Source organism: Nycticebus coucang, chromosome 10 (genome assembly GCF_027406575.1).
Source record: "Nycticebus coucang isolate mNycCou1 chromosome 10, mNycCou1.pri, whole genome shotgun sequence".
NCBI lineage: Eukaryota > Metazoa > Chordata > Mammalia > Primates > Lorisidae > Nycticebus > Nycticebus coucang.
In genome coordinates this window covers 78,641,429-78,659,029 of record NC_069789.1, presented here as the reverse complement: position 1 = coordinate 78,659,029, position 17,601 = coordinate 78,641,429, and the positions used below count along the sequence as shown (strand labels likewise).

The 17,601-nt window shown below is 43.3% G+C and overlaps 1 protein-coding gene across 1 annotated transcript in view; it reads right to left on the bottom strand.

Annotated features, from left to right (window-relative positions):
* The window catches only part of NMNAT2 (nicotinamide nucleotide adenylyltransferase 2), a 162,907-nt gene that overhangs the window by 106,890 nt on the left and 38,416 nt on the right, over positions 1-17,601 (bottom strand). The gene's annotated exons all lie outside the window — the stretch shown is intronic.

Below are 17,601 nucleotides of genomic sequence, written 5' to 3'. Positions count from 1 at the left end.
ACCTCTAGTATTTGGGGCCAGCGCCCTACTCCTTGAGCCACAGGCGCCACCCCAGGGCCTTATTTTCTTGTGGTCATCATTTGTTCAGCCACATATGTCTTTATCTGTTACTGATCTCATAAAATTATTTGTATTATAATAGAAACTTTCTGAAAACAATTATATAACCAGAAAAAAAAAAAAAAAGAGATCCAAAGGCCTGGTGAGATTTTCAGATGCCGTGACAAGTCTTGTGGATTCCCAGCAGCAACCTATTACCTCCATGCTAGACTGAGCCTTGCCTTTATAACTCTTTGCATGGGCCACAGTGTTCAGCTTTGCTCATCGAAGTGGCAGACACCCACTGCCCTGAATGAACAGAGCCCAGGATATACAGTAGTAGTGTCATTGAATGAGTTCCAGACATGCTGAGGACTCCAACTGCCAAGTCTGTGAACATCTGAACCCTCCTTGCTGGCAGAACTTTGGAAACAGGCCAGCTACCCATTCCTGATCCGCTTACTCTTCTTTTACATCCCCCACAGCACCTTGAAAACCTCATCCACAGGGTAGATGCCAGACACAGTGGGGCACAGACAATCTCTTCTGATCGGTTCACCCCTTTCAGCGTAGGGTCTTGGCTGAAAGGACCGAGCCTCCAGGAGAGTGGTGAACGCTTCACTGTTGGTGGTGTACAAGACAAGGCAGGCTGAGGATTCAGCACTGGAAATTTGTGTTCTAATGGGTTAGACTGAGTGAGCTGCTAGTCCTCCCACAGCTCTGAAGGAGGCTCTTTTACGTTGCCTGTAAGAATACAGAAACTGGGTACCCTTAGAAATGGATGTTATTAATAATCAACTCATCTTAACACAGCATCAATAAATCAGGAGACAAGGTGGCCAGTGTGCGATTTGAGGGGATATAACTACAAATGATACTAGTATTGAGACGGTTCAAACTCAGTGAAATGTAATGTGCCCACCAGTAGGATATGGTCTGAGTGGATCTCATGAAAGTCCAAAAGGGAACACACTTATCAATATTTTTTTTTCACAGAGTCATCCTGGGAAAGAGAATGGCTAGTTCAGGTGCCCTTGAGCATTCTGTTATAATCCAAAAAAAGTATCTGTGGGTGAGCAGGGATACATTCTCAGGGGGTTCTATTCCAGATAAAAGGTCCTTGGAGGTCATCCACCTCCCTTTGCTCTGAAGCTCTGATCACTGAGCAAGCTTCTGATTACCAAGTCAATCTCCTGAATAACCTGGATAAGAGATGTGTGAGAATTCTAGTCACTGAAATAGGATATCCTGCCTGGTAAAATGCAAGTATGGACATTTGAGTTTATATATCAGTTTATTGCGAGCCCGGTTATTGTGAGTCAGTCTATGACCTATAAAACTAATGGCTGGTTGGTCCCCGGTACACAGTGACCACAGCAAGGCCCAGAACTGTGGGGAGGGCCTTGCCTGATTGAGGCTGTAAAGTGTCAGGCTGCTCTGTGTCTGCCCATTACTGAAGTCGTTTCTAGCTCTGAGATTTTGTGATTCAAAAATTCTCTAATTTGTCCTGAGATGGCACACTCAGGGGCCTGCATGGCCTGGGCATGCAAATGACCAGAAGAGCAAAGGGACAGGAAGAGGGAGCCAGGCAGGAGGCTCTAGCCATCTTTTCCTGAATACAGAGATGGAGAGCAGGGCAAAGGTTTTCCGAGATCTTTTGGAAACAACCAGCGGGATGTTTCCATTCATTCTTCTTTCCCTGATATTTTTTTAAAATCAGAAAAGTTGAGAGGTTTTGAAATGGTCTGAAACAGTCAGCTAGTAGAAAATCTCCCTCCATTTGAGCCTTAGGTCAGTCGTTCCCCGGGGATCATGCTGTGGACTGGGGGAAAGACACATTGCCAGGCAGGGTTTCTGAGGTTTCTATCCTAAGATCACATCACCACGTGGGAAACCATCTGAAACTCTATCAAATGCCCAGGACTCAAGTCATCACAGATATTTCCAATCTGAGACATGAAAGTGAAGAAATACAACAGGTTTTCAAAGCAGCAGTTGACTCACCCCCATATTGCTGGGTGGCTAGTCTCAAAAAAGAGGTGGCAGTTTCATTGCCATGGGAACCTCCACTTTGACTCACTAGTATTCAAACCTCCAGCTGGGAACATCCCGTTCCTGTTCCTGATTACAGCTCATGACCTACTTCTCCATGCTGGAGAGAGAGGCCCCAGTGAGACACCTGGAAACCAGGAAGCCCCAAACCCTCACTCTGGAATTGGCTCGGTTCCCTCTCTGCAGAGACCAAGGCATGTTCCTCTATGGTGTGTTGCTGCCACAGTTAAAGAGGATGACAATATTCATCCTTCTCTGATGAATGTTTTAAATAGTTTAGTAGATAAAATTTGAAAGGGATACAGAGTGCAAATGTCTGGAGAATCCCTTCTCCCTACCATGTTTGTCAGATTGGGAGCCCAGGCCCATAGGTCTTGCTCAAACTTGCCAGAGCCTTGCCTATCTCTTCCAATAAAGTAGGGCCACAGCAAATAGCTTAAACTGGCCCGAAGGAGTGGCAGGTGGACACAGGCTGGCTTGAAGACAATGGGATGAGAGGGGAAATGGGGAGAAAAGACACAAAGTAGTGTACATAAAGACGGTCAGTGGATGTGCACACCACTTTCTCAGGAAGATTGTCAGATCCATCCTGCCTCTATAATTGCATTTTTTTTTTTGAGATAAGATCTTGCTCCATCACCATAGCAAGAGTACAGTAGCATCATCATGGCTCACTGCAACCTCAAACTCCTGGATTGAAGCCATCCTCCTGCCTCAGCCTCCCAAGTAGCTATGACTACAGTCATGCACCGCCACTCCCAGTTAATTTTTCTATTTTTGGTAGAGATGGGGTCTCACTCTTGCTCAGGCTAGTCTTGAAATCCTGGCCTCAAGCCATCCTCACCATTGGCCTCCCAAAGTGCTAGAATTATAGGCATGAGCCACCTCACCTCACTCTATATCTTACATACCTGTAACTATCTTTAACTTTTTCCTTTTCCTCTCTCTCTTCCATATCCAAACCATCACCAAATTATACCAATATTACCTCAGACAATAACCCAGATTGACCTACTTCTCTCAAGCACCACCCCGTCTCAGCCAGGACTTCTGCAGAAGCTTCCTTTTCACCTCTCCCTGATTCATCCTTCACACAATGCCAGTAAGTTAAATTTTACAAGCACAAGCACAAATCAGAACATATCATTTTTCTGCCTGACAAAGACTCCCCACTATACTTAGCATAGACCCACAGTCCTTCTGTTTATCCATAGGCCTGAGTGGTCCCTCCAGCCTATGGCCCTTTGACGTCACCTGTGCCACTTGCCCCCCTGCCACACTGGCCTCCTTTCTCAACTCTCCCTGCCTCCTTCCTCCTCACGGCCTCCACATCCTCTCTCCCACCTGCTCATCCTTCAGGGCCTGGTGTAAACTCATCTCCCCCAAGAGGCCGTCTCGGACTCTTCAGATCTGAATTAGGACCTTCTGATATGCTTTCCCAGAAGCTTCCATATTTTTCCTCCTGGAGAACTTATCAGTTTGTTATTACATAATAGTGGTTCTCCAAGTATGGTCCCCAGATCAGCAGCACCAACACTACCTGGAAGCTTGTTGGGAACGCAAATGATCAGGCCAGCACCACACCTACTATACCAGACGCTGAGGGCTGGCACCAATATGTCTTCTAACAAACACACACTGAGGTTCGAGAGCCAGAGCCACATTGTTATTCCTTGATATCTGTCTCCCCTACTTGAATGACAACTCCATGAGCTCAGTGTCTGGCACAGGGTAGGCACATCATAAAACTTGGTTGAGTGAATGAATTAATAGATGTGCATTACATCGGTTGGCTGGGAAAGATGCGAATGAGGCCAAGATCAGAAACGTATACCTGGTATCGGCTCCTGCAACTTCCTCTGTCCCATGGACTTTAGTGGCTAACCCCAGAGGCCCCACTGGATTCTGTCTACAGGCCTGTATAGGTTGTGCTGTTGTTCAGATCCGCGGAGCTTCTGCTGCCCTTGTCCCACACTCAGACACTCAAAGAAAGAGTTTTGACAATCAGAGTTGTCCCGTTATCTTCTTTACCTTTTAAACCTTCTTTTGGAAATCTCAGAGCTCTACTAAGGGTACAGCGAGCTCAGCTCAGTCTTCCTAGAGCTGAAAAGCCAGTACCAGTGGTGAACTGCCATCAGGAGGGGTAGCCTCCATCATCAGCACCCAGAGGTGGTCAACTTCTAATAGCTAGTATGTACTGAGCATTTATTCTGTGTCCCAAGACAGTCTTACTCTGTCACCCTGAGTAGAGTACCCGTGGCCTCATAGTTCACAGCAACTGCACGCAGAGATTCTCTTGCCTCCCCAGTAGCTGAGACTACAGGCACCTGCCACAATGCCCAACTAGTTTTTTCTATTTTTAGTAGAGATTGGGTCTCAGTCTTGCTCAGCCTGGTCTCAAACTCCTGAGTCAGGTGATCCACCTGCTTTGGCCTCCCAGAGTGCTAGTATTACAGGTGCGAGCCACCATATCCAGGCCAGAGGTGCATAATTTCATATAATCTTCAAAACAATACCATGGGCTTGGCACCTATAGCTCAGTGGCTAGGGCATAAGCCACATGCACTGGAGCTGACAGGTTCGAACCCAGCCCGGGCCTGCCAAACAACAATAACAATTACAGCCAAAAAATCCAAGCAACTTTTACTAATAAAATCAGGCCTACTTGGCTTGGCAGCTAGGGTGCCAGCCACATACAGCAGAGCTGGAGGGTTCAAATCCAGCCTGGGCCTGCCAAACAACGACAACTACAACCAAAAAATAGCTGGGTGTTGTGGTAGGCAGCTGTAGTCCCAGCTACTTGGGAGGCTGAGGCAAGAGAATTGCTTAAGCCCAAGTGTTTGAGGTTGCTGTGAGCTGTGATGCCACAGTACTCTACCGAGGATGACCAAGTGAAACTCTGTCTTAAAAAAAAAAAAAAATCAGGCCTACTGTTAGAATTCATATTTACTCTTCAGTGTCCACAGGGGCCTGGGTCTGGGCCATATATAATGGAGAATATAAAAATGAGTAAGATGTAACCCCTCTCCTCAAGAAGTTTATGATTGATGATATGGGATGGCTATTGTGGGGCTGGGGGGCAGAGTGTGGAAGATGTTGGTGAGATGTAGAAAATGCACTAAAATAATATATGGAAGAGCATGGGTGCCAAGGCCAAAGCTGTGGTGGTTTAAGAGAAGGAGGCATCAAATCCAAGAGAATATTTCAAGGGGGCCCTCACGAAGAACAGGATTTTCTGAGGTGGGCCTTGAAGGGTGGGAAGGGAAAAGGGAAGGTTCATGGAAATGTGCAAAGGTGAAAACATTGCAGACATATTATGCAGCATCTTGATCTCAGCGTCCCAGTGAGAACTGGAGAGCAAGCCAGAAGGGACAGGGAGAGGCAGCTACCAGAGGGGGCTGCAGGGAGACTTTCCCCATCACTTTTTCCCCCCTCATCCTTCCATCGGTCCATTTCAGTTTCCTAAGCATGATGGGTTCTAAATGTTTCTAGGATCTTCCAGCATGCAAGAGTGTGCAGCTTTCCTCTTTTTCTGCCTCGTCACATCCCTCTCCGACTTTCTGGATGACACTGAAGCTAGTGCATGCTCTCTGCCACACCCCTCCTAACTCCCTCTGGCTAAGCTGTGTGGATGATTCAAAAAGGTAGCGGCATCCTGATGATACAGAGCAAAGCAGATGTTAATCTGAACAAAGTTCACACAAATAGGCTGGTAGAGAACAGGTGGGCAGAGATGGTTCAGTTACAGTGTCATTACTGTTGAGCTGTGCAAATTTATTTACAGAATTTCATTTCTGTCTTGCTCGTACTTTCTCTCTCTCTCTTTCTTTCTTGACAGAGTCTCTTTATGTCACCCTGGGCAGAGTCCTGTGGCATCACAGCTCACAGCAAACTCAAACTTTTGGGCTTACACAGTTCTCTTGCCTCAGCCTCCCAAGTAGCTGGGACTACAGGTGCCCGCCACAATGCCCAGCTATTTTGTTGTTGGTGGTGGTGGTGCAGTTGTCATTGTTGCTTAGCTGATCTGGGCCGGGTTTGAACCTGCCAACCTGGGTGTACGTGGCTGGCGTCGTAACCACTGTGCTACAGGCTCCCAGCTTTGCTTTTTTTTTAAAGCACGACTTAATACCAATTACGAGACACATAAAACCGATGTTATCATACATTTGATTTTATGATATGTTTTGTGAATAATTCTATCACATTTCCAAAAACATCCCCTCCTTTTGGAAACAAAGGGTAAGGCATGTCCCAGGTCCCTTTAGGCCTCCCCAGTGCCACCTTTACCAATAGATTATTTTAGTAACACGAGAACTTCATAACACACATATTGTCCTGCCAGTAGGAACATTTCCATAAGGAGATAAAGAGCTCAGGAAAAGGAAATCCCCCCTTTTCCCTGTTGCCCAACAAACAGGAAAGAAAGGAAAACCCAGTGGCATGTGAACCACCAGATTTGTCTGTCAGCTGGAACAACACCCAGCCCATCTCGCACTGGCTGGTTGCATGGGGAATGAAAACAAAGGAAAGCTCTGAAAAGCAGGTGCCAGTGGTCTTTGTCTCTTAGTGTCCAGGATCATTTTATGACCTGAGCCACATGCTCTCTGACCTCTGCTCCTCCTCTGTGTAAGGTTGCACTGGCCTTGGGTAAACCTCTGTCCAGGCCTAGGAGAGCAGGACAAAGGGCATCTCGTCCTTGAAAAGCACATGTGAGATGGAGACAGCTCAGGCTGGTGGAAACATAGCCTTTGGGGTCGCCTCTTTTTTTGTTCCCATGCCAAGATCTGGCTCAGCAGAAGAAGGAGAAAATGGAGACACATGTGACTCAGAAACCAGCGGAAGTGGGATACAGGTGCGGTTGAAAAGGCAGGAAGTCCTGGGAGGCATTTGTTCTTGAAACTTTAGCTTGGATATAAAAATGTCTAATTATTCTTATAGAGAGAACTGCAAGATGATAGATTTTTTTCTTACAATCTAGAACCTTTCTTTTTGGGTCCTTGATGTTGACTCCAACCAGATCCTGTCCTTACATAAACTTAGGTGTAGAACAATGAATTTTTGCAGGCTGTGGGCTCTGTTCTGGTGGGCTAAGTCTAAATGAGAATTAAGTTCCTTCTCATACCCTTGGGTTCCTCCAAGCCTGGCAACAGGTCACTCAGCTGCATTCCGTCCCGAATGCTCCACCATTTTACTCCCCATCATGAAAACATTCAATACTTTGTTCCCAGAAGCCTTACCATACACTTCAGGCCAAAGCTAAGTGGATTTCCCCCAAATTCTTAGAACAGAGGAAATACAAAACCCATTTTGTAGATGAGAAAGTCAAATCTCACCCAAGGAAAAATAGCCTTCTGGCGCTGACATGGAAAATACACGCCGGACAAGGTGGAAGCTGCACAGCCCAGTTGGCTCCCCTGGGCAAGAAAGTGGAGACAGCTTATCTTTTCACATCTGGAAGGATACTAGCTGCTCGCCTCTTCCTTGTCCTCCCTCTAGTTAGCCCCAGATTCCACTCATGATAAAAATTATCAGGCTCCCTCTCCAGGGTCTCCCCCATCCACCCATGAATCTTCTAGAGAAAGACCCAACTTACAGACTCCTGTAACATCACCCCTTTAGGGAGTACCCAGCAGAAAGGAATCTGAGAAGTGCCCTGTGCAGAGCTGAGGTCTAGACACATCTGCCAGGTCATTTATTAAGATCAAATGACAGCAAATTTACCCATAGTGGAAAACAGGCTGAAGGAGCAAAATAAGTGAATTAATGAGACTGGCACTTTGTCCCTCACTGCAAAGACTCTGAGCTGCATGGAGGTTGCATATTGAAGGCTGACTTTTGGGGTTTCCCCAAAAATGAAGATTAAACTCAGAAACACCAAGGGTTCTTTTTACTCCCTAAGCAATAAGTTTTCTTTTATTGGTGGAAACATTTTTTCAGCTGTGGTTTTTTCATTTTAAAAAGTAATGTATAGTTGCGAAAAATATATATTCTTTTGAACTTTAGAAAAATAAGGAAGAAAGTAAAATCCCTCTTCTTTACTTACCCTACACCTGCTCCAAACCCACTCTCCAGAGTTGACTGTGCTTTAACTATAAATTTGAGAGAGGCTTTTCTGTTTTAGTGATAGTCCCTGACATCAAGCCTGGTGCATAAGAGGCATAATAATAAAATCTCCACACATTGAGTGCTCACTGCTTGTCAACCACTTCTTTTTTAAGAGACAGGGTCTCATTTTGTGTTCCAGGCTAGAGTGTGCAGTGGTGGGATCGTAGCTCACTGCAGCCTTAAACAGGGCTCAGCCTCTGGAGCAGGTGGGACTGACTTCAGGCACGGGCCACCACACCTGCCTCCCCCACCCTGGCATAAGCATTCTTGCACACATACACTCATTAAATCTGCATGATGTTCCCATGGGGTGGGCAGAGACAGGATTCAAACCCAGGCATGTGACCACAGAGTCTGGGCCGGACACTCCTCATTCCCCCACTGCCCTTGTCCCCTGTCCTTAGGGTGTTCGCACTTGGCAAGCCACTGCTTTGCTCTTGACTCTCTGTCCCAACCCTCTGACCCTTAGCTTTGGAGTCTTGGCACAGATGATGTCTCTATCACTCACTACTGTGTGACTTTGGGCTGTCTTCTTAAACTCTATGAGCCTTGGTTTTCTCCTCTGTAAAATGGGGAGACTAATGCTTCATGAAATGACTACCAGGGAAGAAATGTAACAAATTTCAACACTAATACCAAAGTACCCGGCACTCTCACACTCTAGATGCTCAATTGATATTTTAAAATAAATGAACATACACTCTGGTTTCTCTTCAGATTGTTTAAATCGTTCACCTTTTAAAATAAATGAACAAATGAAAGTGGCAACAGTGGATCCTAGAACTAAGTTTACCTTTCTTACATCATGGCCTTGTAAGTGATGGCCCCATCTCCTATAGATTGCAGACCTCCTAACACCTGAGTCTCTGTAAGATACGTTAATATCACTTGTATTGAGTGATATTTCTCCCAGCTGAACCAAACAAGGCATTCTTTCTCCTTTTGGGCTGTTTATTGAGAACATCATTTCTAAACCTCTCATGCACAGACACTCCCAGCAAGCATTCTGTCAGTCATTTTATTGTTAAATCCTAAATCTTGGTAGCATGTGCTCAATGCATCAAGTTTTTCCTAAGTATGGTTACCTGACACCTGCTTAAGCCAGCCCTCTGACCTCGATACATTTTTTACAATAGCTTTATTGAGATAGAATTCATATACCATAAAGCTGATAGTTAAAGTGCACAATTCCACGGTTTTTCATGTATCACCACTATCTAATTCTAGAACATTTTCAACACCCCAACAGGGAACCGCATACCCTTAGCAGTCACCTGTCATTCTTTCCTCCTCCCAGCTTTGGCAAACACTAAAAAACTTTCTACCTGTATGGATTTGCCTATGCCATATACATCATAAAAATGGAATCACACAATGTGTGGCTTTGTGTGACTTGCTTCTTTCCCTTAAGATAATGCTTCCAAGGTTCATGCATGCTAGAGCATGTGTGAGTACTACATTTGTTTTATGGCCAAATAATATTCCATTAATTTGGATACAGCATGGTTTATTTTCATCAGTTGATGGACAACCCACATGTGGGTTGTTTTGTCCTTTCGTCTATTATAAATAAAGCTGCTGTACTGACAGACTGTTTTCCAAGTAGCTATACCATTTTACATTCTAAGCAATGGATGAGGGTGGAAAGTTCTCCACATCTTCACCAGCATGTGTTGTTGTCTATTTTTATTGTAGCCATTGTAGTGAGTGTGAAGTGGTATCTCATCGTGATTTTGATTTGTGTTTCCCTAATGACCAATGATGTTGAACACCTTTTCATGAGCTTATTAGCCATTTGTATGTCTTCCTTGGAAAAGTGTTCACACCCTTTGCCCATTTTTAAACTGGATTATTTGTTGGCCCCAGATATTTTTATAATTGCTGTTGTAAGTATGGCATGTTGGAAGGATCACAGGCTTACCTGGATGTGACCTGTATTTGATTTTGGTTCTGTCACTTAGCTGTGTGACCTCAAGAAACAACTATGTCATTTCTCTGAACCTTCACTATGATTTACATAAGAGTGGTCATGACTCCCTCCCAGGGCTGTCATGAGGAATAAATGAGGTGTAGAAAGCATCAAGCACTGTTTGGGGCATCCAACAGATACTTCACATTTTGTTATGCCCTCTCATTGCTATTTAAACATGTTTTTCCCCCAGGAAGCTGTATTTGACCCTGGCAGATCAATTTCAGCATGGCCAGTGGGTTGAGTTAAAGTCTAAAAATCAGGGCCCCTAGTTGGAAGAGGTTAGTGAGTTTATTATAAAGTCTCCTTTACACACACACACACACAATGCTTCCACTCAGTGTGAGATCATTTGGACAAATACAAACCATCTCAGCAGCTTGAAAAATAGGAAGAAAGAGACAGTGACAAAAGAAGGATTGTAACCCCTTATTCCAGCACCAGTACTCAGCACAATCTTTGCAATTTCGAATAGCAAGACTTTAAGAATGGGGTAGCTTGAGAGGGTTGGATAGCATGACATTCAGAGTCTGGCTTTTCATAAGAGCAAGTCTGGCTCTTGCTTATTAACAGTCTGGTAATGCACAAGGCCTGTCATTTGTTCTTTCTCTAATGAATGGATAGGCTGTTTAATTTCCTGATGGGCAACCTAGTAATTTTAGTCTCCTGCTCCAAGCCTTTGTCTGGATTGTTCCATATGGATAAAAACAACCTTCGTCTTCCCACTGTCATGTGCTGTCTTTCTTTCCATTAAAGCATAGCTCAAAGGCCATTTCCTCTAAGTAGTCTTCCCAATTAGGGGAGCATAAGCTCTGAATGCATGGCCACACCACTAACCACACTCACTCCCTAATCCTGCAATCATATACTTAACATGTACTATGTGCAAGACGTTGTGCTATGTATGAGGAACACAAAAGCAAATATGACAAAGTCTGTGCCTACAAAGAGTTTATCATGTGTTGGGCAAAATGGGCATGTAAACAGATATTTATAAATGATGTGATATTTCAATTGTTATAAAGCAATTTTCATCGCTGAATCGCCCAGGGTAGGAGAAATAGCAGACACTGAAGTTTCAACTATCTTCAGTGAAACTGAAGGGAAACCCCATGGGAAACTTCTCCTTTATATACAATCACCAGAAAGGAGGACTGAGAAATTGCACTTTTCTTCATTATTCTATGTTAAAGAATAATTTAGAGAAGGAAATTAGAAAAAAAGAAATGAAATAGAACAGAAATTTTGAATGGCTTTTCTAAAGAGAAAAATTAAAATCACAGGAAAGTATGAAAACCAATTGATAGTTTCATTTTGTTATATATAAGTAGACACTGCAGGGGAAAATTTAGGCAAGGGGGAAATGATTTCTTTCTTCCATGTCCCCCAGAACCTGACAAGGTTCTCGACCAGCCCAGGCCCTGGGTGTAGGATCCTTGACCTTCTCTAGGCACTTTGTTCTTTTTTTTTTTTTTTTGAGACAGAGTCTCACTCTGTTGCTCAGGCTAGAGTATGGTGGCATCATCATAGCTCACAGCAACCTCAAACTCCTGGGCTCAAGTGATCTTCCTGAGTAGCTGGGACTACAGGTACCCTCTACCATGCCTGCCTAACTTTTCTATTTTTTGCAGAGACAGGGTCTTGCTCTTGCTTAGGTTGGTCTCAGATTCTTGATCTCAAGCAGTGCTCCAAAGTGATAGGATTACAGGCTAACTTGCTCAAGAAATTCTCCCACCTTGGCCTCCCAGAGTGCTAGGATTACAGAAGTGAGCTGTCATGACTGGCCTGTTTGCTTATATTTAAAATGAAAAGATTGAACCAGCATGTCATAAAGATTCCTCATAGTTCTGACAGTCTATGAATCTGAGTGGGCAGTTTATTCATGTATTAATATTTTTACCCAAGAGAAAGGAAGAATATATGAGTAGCAGAAAAGGTAGAGCTGATTAGATACTTATTTTATTTTAGAAGGCAGCGAGGGATGATGAGGGGCCCTTTTCATTGTTTCTCTTTCTCAAAAGTGAGGGTAGAACCACAGAAGTATAACACAGAACCCTGTGGCAACTGGGAGGAAGCTCAGGGAGGATTAGGAATTGAGGAAGACAGCAAATGGGTCCATGCAGCATCATTTTTCTGCATTAGAAAAATGTACAGTCAATAGTTAGTGGCAACCAGGCTCCAATGTGATAGAGCAGAAGTGGGTATCAAGAATGGGTTTTAAAAATAAGGGACAAGGACAGGTGGCCCTCAATCCCCAGTAGATGTCCAGGACATGTTGCCATATAAACCCCAGGTATGTGGCTCCCTGGGGCACATGCGTCACGATGTTTTTGTAGCAAGGGCTGGATGAGGCAGGATGCCAACATCGCTCTGCGGGCACAGACTGCAGCTAAGCCACTTGTGACTCAGATCTCCAACTGAAATTACACTTCGGACCAGCCAGCTTCCTTGCCTTCTCCATCAAGAATGTTTCATCCTTTCATTTCTTTGGATCATATATATCAGATTCCTATTCTCTCTGACATACTACTACAGCTTGGGTCCGACTACAACTGCCAAAAAAGCAATTAGTGCCTCCTTAGAAAGAAACTTGAGAAATGCCTCCAAATGTGCTAACTACGATCTTGGCAGAATTATCATTGTACGATCCAGCTCAACTTTCAGGCTGCATTCACTTATTCTTCCACTTATGTACTCATTCATTCATTCATTTATTCAACACTGGACTTTTAGAAGCCATAGTCCTTGGCCAAGTCACTTAATCTCTTTGCCTCAGTTTTTTTATCTGTAAAATGGGATAATAATAGTATCTACAACATAGTGTTATTTTTTAAATTTTTTTCTATTTGAAAATAAAAATGTTTCCATTTATTCAGATCATATTTTATATTCATATTCTTTAATAAGATACTATAATTTCTTTATATATGTCTTGTGGTTTTCTTATTAACCTCATCCCCATGCATTTTCTAATTTGTGTATAGAATGGTTTTCCCCATTTTTTTTGTTATATTCATTGTTAGAAGAAAGCTATTGATTTTTGTATATTTACCTTATATTCTGCAACTTTGCCAGATTCTCTTATACATTCTAAGAGTTTATTTTTCCTAATTAGATTATATTGAATTTCTAAAAAATGCACAGTGTTATTTTTATTTTTTAGAGATAGAGTCTCTCTTTGTTGTCCTTGGTAGAGTGCCATGGCATCACATCTCACAGCAACCTCCAGCTCTTAGGTGTAGGCAATTCTCTTGCCTTAGCCTCCTGAGTAGCTGGGACTACAGCCACCTGCCACAACACCCAGCTATTTTTTTTTGTCGCAGTTTGGCCGGAGCTGAGTTCGAACCCGCTACTCTCAGCATATGGGGCCAGCACCCTACTCACTGAGCCACAGGCACTGCCCCATAGTGTTATTTTTAGAATTAAGGGAGTTATTATGGGTGAACTGCTTAGAACATTGACTGGTACGTGTTAAGCACCATGTGAGCATTAGATATTATTATAATCATCATGTAGTAGGCTAAGTACTCCGCTAGCCACTGGGGATTCCAAGATAATTAAGCCTCACTCTCTGCCTTCAAAGAGAACACAACTGTCAAAAATAGTAACTTTATAAAAAATATTATTATTGTTGATACATTGCAGGAAATGCATTTGAGACATAATAAGGAGGTAGAATTGAACTTTATTTTTTTTTTTGAGACAGAGTCTTACTCTGGCTTCCTGGGGTTGCGTGCCATGGCATTATCATAACTCATAGCAACCTCAAATTCCTGGGCTCAAGCTATCCTTCTGCCTCAGCCTCCAGAATAGCTGGAACTACAGGGGCCCACTACAATGCTGGCTAGTTTTTTTATTTTTAGTAGAGATGAGGGTCTCACTCTTGCTCAGGCTTGTCGTCAACTCCTGAGTACAGGTGATCCATCTGCCTCAGCCTCCCAGAGTGCTAGGATTCCAGGTGTGAGCCACCCCAGTTGGCCAGAATTGAATAGATATTAACAAAATGGGTGTGGGGGGCTGAGGGGAGGAGTCTGATATGGGTACAGGGATGGATGGTGGGGGCCATTGATACATTGGGTGTGAGCTAACTGAAGGACATGTAAAAGGCAGATGAATAAACATACTTTATGCTAAGAGATCTGGAATAGAGATGTCAGTTTGGGAGACAATGTTAAGCAATTGTTTTTTGCATGGTAATATTAACCACAAAATCCTACCTCCTCTTGTCAACCATGGTCACTCCCCAACGTTTTCTCAGGTATCAGTTCTTCTGAATGTCTTTATCTGAGCACCACCCTCAGCAGAATTAACTACTCTTTAAGTCTCAAGTTTGTTACTTACACAAGCTCGCTTGATTGCATAAGTGACACTAAACACAATTATCAATTTGCAAATCTCTTTTCCTGACTTAGACAAGTCCACCCTAAAGAATGGAGATTAATTTCTACCCATCTTCATATTTCTACATCCTAGCACACAGCCTGGATCACATCCATGCTTTTTTCAGTTAATAAACAAATAAGCGTACATAGGACACAGTTCCTTGAAGAATTTGTAATTTTAGGACTGGCATACCTATATGAAATCTTAAATAATAGCAGTTCAATGCAACATAAGAGATGTCTCAAAAAGGCATAGCAATAACTTCTACATGGGTAGTTAAGGGCAATAAACTTCAAACATTGACCACACAACTCTTTCAGTAAAAAGATTCTGGGCACAACTCACCATATATAATTTATCTACCTATAAATTATGTATGTGTCTTATTTTACTATTGTGCTGTGTATGCTTAAAATACACAGGAAAATAAAAATTAAAAGAGAATGCCATTCAAATGTAAGTAGAAGTGCTAATATTTTCTTCCTGTACCTCATGGAATGTCTTGGCACACAACTTTGGGAACCAGTGGTCTAGACAGAACAGAGCTCTCCAGAATGGACCCCCAACCAGGCATAAACCATTTTGTTGATAAGCACAAAAATGGGGAGTAAGTGCTTCAAAACTTTGATAGTGATTATATTAGGTCAGTGGATGTCTACTCAATATAGTAATTTAAAAACATTGTTTTGTGTCTCTGTGTTTCTTATTTCATTTTTCTAATTTTTTCTTCATTTACTTTCTATACAAATTTAGTAATTTATGTTTATTATATAAAAGCATTGATCTCACAATAGATTGGAAACTACAACCAGAACAAAACAAAATAAAAACATGGCCTGGGGGCAGCTCCTATGGCTCAAGGAGTAGGGTGCTGGCCCCATATACCAGAGGTGGTGGGTTCAAACCCAGCCCTGGCAAAAAAAAAAATTAATTAATTAAATAAAATAAAATAAAAAATGGCCTGTCACCAGGAAAGCTTGAGAAACTCTATAGCAGAGAGCCCTTAGCTGAAAGGACCTTGGAGAGCAAGTCCCTGCAAAGTGGCAGGGTCCTTGGGTTCAGAATTGGGGGTCAGTGTCATGACTGCAGTGGGCTAGGGAGGGTACCTGGAGGCTGGAATAAGGACAGCTAAGTCTTTTTCCTGACTGCTCCTTGCCCCCCGTGCTGGGCTCTGTGCTCTCACTGAGTTCCTGAGGCCTCTGTGCCCGGTACAATGCATGTTCTTGGTCTGAATGGAACTGAGGTGTTTGGGGAGGAAGCCTGAAGGTTGGAAGGAGCTCAGGCCCTTCCAAGGGTGCGCAACCTGTCCCTACATCAACTGTGTATGTCTGCCTTCCCTTCTCTGTTCCCTAATGTGCCACTTGCCATTCCTGATCTAAACTCTAAGCACTTTGCACCTCCTCACCCTCCCTTTTGACACTTCATAAATATTTGCTGGCAAAGCCAGTGAAAACACTAAAACGTTGTTCCCTTCTCAGACATACTGAGGTGATGCCATTTAATTGGATGTTTTCCTCGGTACATTCATAATTCTTTTGTTCTAGCTTAACCACAAAATTCAGCCACATGTCAGCGCCAGCAACTCATGGAGTGAGTCTCTGCAAAATGAGGCAATTTAACAAGCACTGTTCCATTTATATCCTTGATGCTCGTCATGGGCAGTGAGAGCTCTTCCATTAAAATGCACGGTCACCAGTCCCTGTCCTGACGGCTGCGTAATAGCAGGGCAAGGGAACTGCAAGAACCCTTCTCACAGCAACCCTGAGCCAAGCCACAAAGCTCCACCCAGTTTTCCACAACTTCTCTGGAAAAGGCGAAGTCTTGAGTATAGGAGAGCTTACATTTATGGACTATCTACCGTTGTCTGAAGACTTAAAATGCTTTATCTCATTCTAGCTTCCCTAAATCCTTTGAGAAGATTTTTTATTTTATTTTTTTTTATTTTATTTTTAGATGAGATGATGCCTTTATTAAAAATCATCATTTAGCACCGTTCTTTCAGGCAGATATTTTCAGGGGTCGGGGCAGGACAGGGTCTCACTCTGCCTCCCTGGATTGAAAGCTAGAGTGTGGGTGGTGTCATCATAGCTCACTGCAACCTCAAAGTCCTGTGCTCCAGTGATCCTCCTGCCTCAGCCTCCCAAAGGGCAAGAATGACAGGCCTCACCCACCAAGCATGGTCCAGTGAGATGTTTTTATGCCAATGGTCAATAACCAGGTAGTATCTAGACACGAGCTTAAATTATTGTCTGCCATCGAATGTGAACCAATCTTGACTTGAAAATGTATATTGAATTCTGTGGTTGCAGCAGCACTTATGACTTGGAAAATTAAAATATTGCTGCATGAAAAACACAGCTTACACTCTTCATAGGTTTGTATTACATCTGGGACACCAAGTAATACCCAGTCACTATTCTAAATAAACTTCATGGTCACAGTAAGTTTTTCAGGTGACCAAAACTGATGCAGTACAATGCTCTGCTCTTGGGGGTGGCATGGGGGTCAGTGCTGTCAGCAAAGAACATGGTTAGTGCCTTCCCAATAGGGGAGAAGATTTTTTAAATTGTAAAATATTCAGAACATGAAACTTAGCATTTTAACCATTTTTAAGCAAACAGTTCAGTCACATTAAGTACATTTATGTAGATCAGTGGTTCTCAACCTTCCTAGTGCTGCGATCCTTTAATACAGTTCCACAGGTTGAGAACCGCTAATGTAGATAGATAGTACCACTATCTCCAGAACTCTTTCATCTTCCCAAACTGAAGCTTTTTATTTTTTCTTTTTGAGACATTTTCACTCTGTCACCCAGGCTAGAGTATTGTGGCATCAGCCTAGGTCACAGCAACCTCAAACTCTTGGGCTTAAGTGATCCTCCTGCTTCTTCCTCCCTAGTAACTGGGACTACAGACACCCACCACCGACACCTGGCTTATTTTTCTAATTTTAGTAGAGACAGGGTCCCACTCTTGCTCAGGCTGGTCTTGAACTCCTGAGCTCATGATTCTTCTGCCTTGGCTTCCCAGAGTACTAGGATTACAGGATTACAG